This window comes from Manis pentadactyla, chromosome 5, assembly GCF_030020395.1.
Source record: "Manis pentadactyla isolate mManPen7 chromosome 5, mManPen7.hap1, whole genome shotgun sequence".
NCBI classification, from domain to species: Eukaryota; Metazoa; Chordata; class Mammalia; order Pholidota; family Manidae; genus Manis; species Manis pentadactyla.
Window position 1 is genome coordinate 169054868 of NC_080023.1, and position 8079 is coordinate 169062946.

At 49.8% G+C, this 8079-nt stretch overlaps 1 long non-coding RNA gene across 2 annotated transcripts; it reads left to right on the forward strand.

Moving 5' to 3' along the window:
• The first annotated feature begins 1562 nt into the window (after positions 1-1562).
• Positions 1563-5795, forward strand: LOC130683908 (uncharacterized). Of its 2 annotated transcripts, none has more exons than XR_008998020.1 (3): positions 1563-2024; positions 2974-3152; positions 3256-5795. It is a non-coding gene; the product is annotated as an uncharacterized LOC130683908 (long non-coding RNA). The 2 variants fall into 2 exon arrangements; XR_008998019.1 differs by having other exon boundaries at positions 1565-2024; positions 2943-3152.
• Positions 5796-8079: the final 2284 nt, after the last annotated feature.

The following is an 8079-nucleotide window of genomic DNA, read 5'->3' on the forward strand; positions in this document are numbered from 1 at the left end:
AGGCTTCCCATCCCTTGTAGAATAAAATCCAAATATCGCACTATGGCCTTCACAGTCAGCCTCCAAGGAGGTCCCAGTGGTGCCTGCCTGGGTGTTCCTGCTCCTGTATAGTTCCCTCCCTTTCTGTGTAACTCTAGGATACTGCCAGTAGTGATGGATGTACGCCAAAATGGTGGTGTCTGACTTCTGAGGCCAAGGTCCAAAAGACAGGTGGTTTCCACCTTTCTTTCTGGGATCACTTACTTTGGGGATAGTCAGCTGCTATGTTGTAAGGACAGTCAAGCAGCCCTTGGGAGATGTCCACACGGTGAGGAACTGAGGCCTCCTGCCAACAGCCACGTCTTCAGATTTTGCAGCCACATCACCCAACTAAGCTGCTCACAGTCCACAGAAACTGTGAGATAAAACACACTTGTTCCTTTAGGCCATTAAGTCTGGAAGGAACAGCAGATAACTAACACAATGGCCTCCAAGACCCAACCCTTCCCACCGTGTGAGTTCATCTCCCTCCCTCTCCCATTCATCCCTTGCTGCAGCCTCACTGCCCTTCCCCGGCCTGGTCCCACCTGGTAGCTTCTGGGCTACTTACTCCTTTGTCTGGAGCCCTTTGTCCCATGGTTTCTCATGGCTGGTTGCTTTCATCCTCTTGGTCTCAGTTCAAATGTCATCCTACGAACAATTCTTCCATGACTCTCATCGATAAGGTAGGTTTCTGCCCTGAAGAAGCACCCGGCCCTACAAATCTCACAGCACCCTGTTGTTTTTCCATAAAACATTTACCAGTTACTACAAATTATATATTCATTCACGTATTATATGTCTCCCCTGTCCCCCAACTTAAATATAAACCCTAGAAAGGAGGGGGCTTTGTTTTATTCACTGCTGTCCCCTCAGCACCTAGAATGATGCCTGGCATATGGCTGGACCTCAAAAAGGCTTGTTGAGTGAATAACAGAATACAAACTTGTCTTCTCTGTTTGTTTACTTAGCTATGACTCATCTCCCCTACAAGACTAGGAAAACAGGGACATGCCTGTCTCACTGCAGGCTTGGAATGATGTCCAGAACCAGTGGGTACTCAGTAAATAATCCTATCTCATGTCAATAGAGTGGTGTCTCTATGATAGGCTGTCTCCCAAGCCTAAATCATTCAGTCCTCACAAACACTCTATGGGATGAAGACCATATTATCCCCATTTGCAGGTGAGGAAACTGAGGAACAGAGACCCCAGGCCACCAGCTAGCAAGCAGCAGAGTATGAACTTGGACAGTGGCAGCCCGGCTCTGGAGCCATAGTCCTAGGTCTTTCAACATTTGTTGATGACTGGCAGGGAGGCATGACTGCCACCTTCTCAGCCGGCCGAGGAGGCCCCTCACCCCATCACATGGCCAAGGAGGTGGAGGAGATGTTCAGCCGGGGTTGGCAGGGGCAGGAACGGGGCGGTGGCTGGGCAGCCGGAGAGGCCTTCCCCGTTTACAAGGATGGAAAGGTTCACTTCATCCGGAAAGAACTCCCAGTTCTGTGGTTGTGGCAGAGAGCAAGGTGTCTCCCCAGCCTGGTTCATTTCAAAATACATTGTCTTGCTTTTAATAGCCTCCCTGATCCACTCTTGGAGGTTCTCATGACTGACTGTTCCCAAAATAATACCCAGAGCAGCTTTTTCCAACTCTGAAGTGCTGAATCTTGCTACCTCCCAATCAGCCACTGGCTGCCATTGAGCCCTGGTAATCCCAGGGTCCCCCAAACCGAATGTGACCCAACAGGGAGGTTTCCAAGGCATTTGGAGAGATCCCCAGACGGTCCCTGCCAGCTCACCGAACTGCTGACAGCAAGTTTCCAGGGAAAGCCGGCCCCTCCATGGGGCTCCCTCCTCTGCTCCAAGACTGCTGAACCAGGATGGGACAAGAGGCCAATGGCAGCCCTCGGGATGCCCCGGGCCCTCAGAGAAGGGGAAGGTTTTCCTAGAAGCTGGAGAGCTGATGTGAAGCAAGAGGGAACTGGTTCGGCTTGCCTTTCTCCTTCGGTGGGTAGAAAAAAAGAAAGCGGGGAGAAGGGAAGATTGATCTCGTGTGCACTCCTCTGAGAGCTAAGCCTGAAATATTGTTTTGTTAAAAGATGTGCTGAGATGCATGTAACTCGGATTTTTCTCCTCATAGTTTAAAAATAGGCTATCTTGTTGCTTTATTTATTCATCATGTACCTGCAATATTCTGGGCAGTGGGAATGCAGCTGTGAACAAAACAGGTGCAGATGCTGCCTTTATTGCGCTTACGGGCTGGGGGGGGATCATGAGTGAACACATGAATACAGACGCCCCCACTGAGTGGTGATGTGTGCCCCACAAATACATAAAGTGGAGTGAGAAGACAGAAAGGGATGGGGAAAGGAGCTGGTGTTAACCAGAGGGGTCAGAGGCTTCACTGAAGAGGTGACGCTGAGCAGAACTGAATGAATGTGAGAACCAGCTCTGCAGATAGCTGGGGAAGTGCCCTGAGAACAGAGGGAAGCATGTGCAAAGGCTCTGAGGAAGTGTCCTCTATGGTAGTGAGCCTGCTGCCACTGGAAATACTCGTCCTTTAGGCATTTGACAAGTTTTCTGTGGCCCTGAATTTGCTGCTGGGGATACAAAGGGAAAACAAGACAGTGCATGTCTTCAGAGAGCACTCCATTCCGTGGAAGCAAGAGAGGTCAACATATATGACAAAGCCTGATTCTAGTCCTGCTATGGGCTTAGGGAGCCACAAAATACATGGAAGGGGAAAAATAACCTAGTCATGGGGGTAGGGGTGGGGCCTCCACGAACAGTCATCAGAATGACAATAATAGTCACTAAAATTTATTGACTGTTTATACTGTGCCCTATTCCAAGTGTTTGACGTGTATTAACTCATCTAATCCTCATAATCTTTGAAATACGTTTAAATAATTTCCCTTTTCAAAGATGAGAAAAGAAGTCAAATAACTTGCCCTAGATCACATGGTGGAAGAACCCAGAATCGAACCCTTAAAGAGACAGGACGTACTCTCCACTTCTGCTTCCTGCACAAATGGGGACTGGATGCTACGAGCTCAGACAGCCATTCAGGACCATTTTAGAAACTGTGTTAATGCAGACAGAGCTGCTAGACAGAAGGTCCCTAAGGATTCTTCGGTAAGAAAAAGATAAATATCTAACTTATTTAAGCTACTGCAATTTGGGAATCAGTACAAGAGCTAAACTTGTGTCCTAACCAATATGGATTTTATTTTAATAGTACGAAGACATCAAGTACAGAAACACTGAGTGACATGATCAGAAGTGCACTTCAGAAAGATGGCCACAGGTGAAATAAAGAGTCGGGCTCCAGAGCCAGTTGGCCTGGGTACAAATCCCGGCTCTGTCTCTCCCGAACTTTGTGACCATAGGCAAATCACTTAACCTCTCTGTACTTCAGTTTCTTCATCTGCAAAATGGGGGTAATACTACCCAACGGGAGAGCTGTTGTGAGGAGTTAGCACATCTAAGGGTGTTTAAAATAGCACCTGGTACATATTAGGGAGCCTGAGGTTCCAGGAGTGCGCCTGTAGGAGGACACTGCTTACCTGGGGCCTTTGATCTTGATGAAGAGCTAGAAAAGGACACTGGACCCTCCCTCTCCCAGTAGGCACTGGCAGGTACCTGGGAGACTAGAAGATGTCCAGAGGCAGCACCAAGCCTTCACTCGCAATCAGAGGAAATGGGCCACGAGAGAGAAGACCTGGATGGGGCACTAACCACAAATCGAGCCACGAGGCCCTGGGCACTGTATCTAGAGTGGGGTGTGGCCCAGGCCACAGGGCAGAGAGCCCCCTTGGCACAGTCCAGCCCAGAAGCCATGCTGGGGGGCCTCATGCGGAAATGGGCAGGGGCCCTGCTGGGAGAAGCATGCGCCCCCTGCCCCCCATGGCTGGTTCCCCAGGAGATAAGAAGCCCAAGCTTCCTGAGGATATGCTCTGGACCTTCCCGCCAGCTCCTCTGGGCTTGTCAAAATATTTCTGTGTAGAGCCATCCCTGTTTTTCCATTAATAAAAGTATTTTTGGGCTCCCGGCAACAATGAGTGAGTGTTACAAAAGAGGCCGGGCCTTCCAAGGTAAACACAGCTTGCCCCGGCCTGGGCTGGTGGCTCTGGGCTGCCGAGCAGGGGAGCGCCTGTTCTCATTCAGGGGCTGCCTGCATGATCTCGTGGGCTCTCAGCCACGGTCTGGGCCAGGGAGAGCTGGCTCTGCAGCTTTGCACCTCTCTGGGGAAAAGAGAGTCTCACAGTAGAGCAGAGGAATGGTGCCACTGCTGTTCAGGATCCCTTGGGCTTTTCTGGTGCCAGTCATGCTGCATCCATCCATCCTTCCCTCCAGTTGGTCAGTCAGTCAGTCAACACACATTTATTGAGGTCCTGCTCTGGGCCCAGCACTTGTCTCTGGCCTAGAAGAGTGAGGCTCTGTGGGTCAACAGATGTGGAAGCAGGTGGATCCACAGGGGCTGTGGCAGGTATCTCCCCAGGGAGGTCATGGTAGATATCTGTCCCCAGGAGGGGACAGATGGGAGAGGGTGAAGACTGTCGGCTCTGGGTTCTAATTCTGCTCCACCACTTTCTGACCATGGACCTTGGGCAAGTGACTCAACCTTCCAGGGAGTCAGTTTTCTCATCTGCAAAGTGGAGACAGTAGGAAGTCAATACAAGGAATATGATTAGAAGAGAACAGTGCACATTGCGCAAGTGTTTGCTATAAAATAATTGTGAAAGCAGTCAATATTTGTGAAATGAAAAAATAAATGGATGGAGGGAGTCACTGTGTCAGGGACTGTATTAGCAACCTATTGCTCAGTCACCCCAGAACTTAGTGTCTTAAGACAACAATACACATTTATAATCTCACACAGCTTCAGTGAGTGAGAAACCGAAAAGTAGCTTGGCGGCGGGTGGGGGGGAGGGGCGTCAGGGTCTTTAACTGCACTGAAGTCGGCTTGCTGGGCAGGGCTGCACCATCTGAAGGCTTGACTGGGGCTGGGGGCGTCCACTCCAAGGTGGCATCCTCCCATGGCTGGCATGTGGGTGCTGCGTGGCAGGGGGAGGTCTCGGTTCCTTCCCGTGGGCCTCTCCTCAAGGCTGCTTGAGCGTCCTCACGACATGGTAGCTGGCTTCCATCAGTGAATGAATGAAGAGAAAGAGAACCAGGCAGAACCACAGGCCATGACCAGTCACAAAAGCCACATCTGGTACTTCCCACCACATCCTGTTCCTTGATGTGACTTGCTCAGTCTAGCCCACATTCACATGGAATTAGGCCCAGCCTGGCTTTCTGAAGGGCAGCGTGTCAGAGAGCTCACAGATAACGGTTAAAGTCATGACAGTGACCAAATAGATTCTTTAAAGAGACCAGAAGGCCCCCAAATACTACCTCCCCCAGACCAAAAGAGACCATTGCAGGAGTCCATTTATTTGAATGCTGGAACATTCCAAACTAATCTCATCCAAGCAATGAGACCAACAGGTGGCTGGGTAGCAGAGGAGGGGTCAACTGCAAAACGCAGTGGAGATGTTCTATATTGACTGGGGTGATGGTCAAAATCAAGTGAATTATATACTTAAAATGTGCATTTCATAAAGTGTAAATTTAATTTAGCAAAGTTGACTTTAAAAAATACCAGCTTCCTGATTCAGGATACTAACCGTTCCTACAATTTCTTTGGTCCAGGTCCAGTGGTGGACACACTAGCACCATATTGGCCCAATGTCTGTTTTTATAAATAAAGTTTTATTGGAACACAGCCATGAACATTTGTTTATGGACTGGCTATGGCTGTTTTTGTGGCAACAGAGACCATAGGGCCTGCAAAGATGCAAACATCTACCATCTGGCCCTTTACAAAGTTTGTTGACCCAGTTCTACAGGAAAACTAGGAGCCTAATAGTACTTTACATGCATCAGTTTTCAGGGCCAAATGTGCCCAACTTTTCAATCTTTTTCCCCAAAGGCTGCTGCAGCCCCCAGCTCACGTGTGTGCATAGCAACTTCTCTCAGCAGCACCAGGTGTGGGAAAATCCCTTGATTTGCCCCATTAGGGATCCCTTTGACATTTCTTTACAAGTGCCTTGCACAGCACAGCCCTTAGGGTCTGAGCTGCTGAATCAAGAAGGAAGGGGAATGGAAGCCGGCCCCATGGAGCTGGAGATGGTGGCAGCCCTCCTTGGGGAGTATTTACATTCCATAAATTACATTTATCTTATCTACATTCTTCCTTCCTTCCTCCCTCCCTCCCTCCCTTCTTCCGTTTTGCGAAGACGCTCTGGTCCACAGGATTGGCTGTGTAGGCTGAATTCTCTCAAAGTGATTCTTTTCACAGCGCTGACTCAATTTGTAGTCAGGCAGACAGTATACGGTTACACTGTAATCAGCTTTAAGAGCAAAACTAATTAAAAACCAAATGGGAGCTCTGAATGAAAGGCTGCAGGGAGGGCCCTGCCCACCACAGGCCTCTCTCCCCAAACCTGGGAAGTCAGAGCCTGTAATGCAAGAGAAAGACAACCCCAAGGTCCCAATCCTGCAGACCCTAAACCCCGACTGGAGGGGCCTGCGGGCAAGAGGGCCCTTATGGCCCAGCCTGCTGGGGGCCCTCCTGCAGAAGGCTTCCTCTGATCGTCACCGGCTCTGCCCCACCCTTGACATCCCCACCCTCCTCTTCTGGAAATAGTGCCCCAGTTCGTATTTGAGATCAAACCTTTCTCTCAGCTCACGCAGGGGCTGACTGCAACCCCAGCTCTTAGGGTAGGCCTGTGGCCAAGGTCCTCAGCTCAGCAGCATGCAGAGTGATTGACGCAGGTCAGTGAGAATCAGCTCCAGGACTTCCTGGTTAGAGAAGAAAGCTTCACTCACACATACAGTGTCTCCTTCCTCCTGAGATACAAGGATGTAAGCCTGGAATTGCTATCAGCCATCTTCACGTATCGCACTCCATATAGCAAGGTGTCAGAGAATGTGAGCAACAGAGGGGAAGGCCAAGCACAGAAAGAGATTAAGTGCTGCTAATGACATTTGAGCCCCTGAATCCAGCCACACCTGAAGCCATAGGGAGCGAGGGAGGGCAGGAAGGAAGAGAGGAAAAAAGAGGTGTCATGTGACCATGGCCTAAGCCAATAAGCGCTCAGAATTCCCCTGAGCACCCTGATTGGTTCAGGGATGAGCACATCACCTGTCAGGGCCAGTGTTATACGAGGAACCGTCAGCTGGGCTCTGGACAGACACATTGTTTTCTGCTGGAAATGAAGGTAGAAGGATGTGGCAAGCTGGAGTCGTCTGTGCAGGACGGCAGTGCGGGAGAAACCCAATCCTCGTCACAGTGTTTGAACCCCTGAACCCAGCTAAGCCTGAAGTCTGGCCCTGGACTTCTCAATAACAGACTCCCTCCTACTACTTGGATCAGTGTGTAAGGTTGTGCAGAGCATGGGTTAAATTGGAACTTCAGCTAAACAACAAATAAATTTTTTAGCATAGCATGTCCTATGCAATATTTGAGACTTACCCATACAAAAAAAATTATTCGTTGTTTATCTGAAATTCAAACTTAACTGAGTATCCTGTGTTTTATCTGGCAACCCTACCAGTGTGGGCCAGGTTTCAGGTTCCTTGAACTCAAGAGTGTCTTAACTTATGCCCAGTCCCATCCCCTTCCATGAGGGCACAGAGGCACCCACGGGCACTGCCTCCCTTTGCCGAGCAGCCCCAGGGCCCACAGCCGGAGTTTGCACTGTCATGCCATGGCGCTCTGTTGGGTTATGATTTGTCCTCGGAGCAAGGACACTTCCCATGGCCACCCTCCTACGGGAAGTGCCTACGATCAATCAAAGGCTATCCAGGCATCCCCCTGCTTCCTCTCCTTGGTGTTATTCCAGGAGGTAAGCGAACTACAGTCCTGATCATATAAGTGAGTAAACTGAGGCTCAGAGGTCCGGTGACTCACAAACGGTCACACAGCTAATAAATGGTGGTGCTGTGTTTCATACCAAGTCCAGGTTTTAGGAATTACATTTCCAAGCAGGAGAAACTAGAGCAGTAGCTGCTC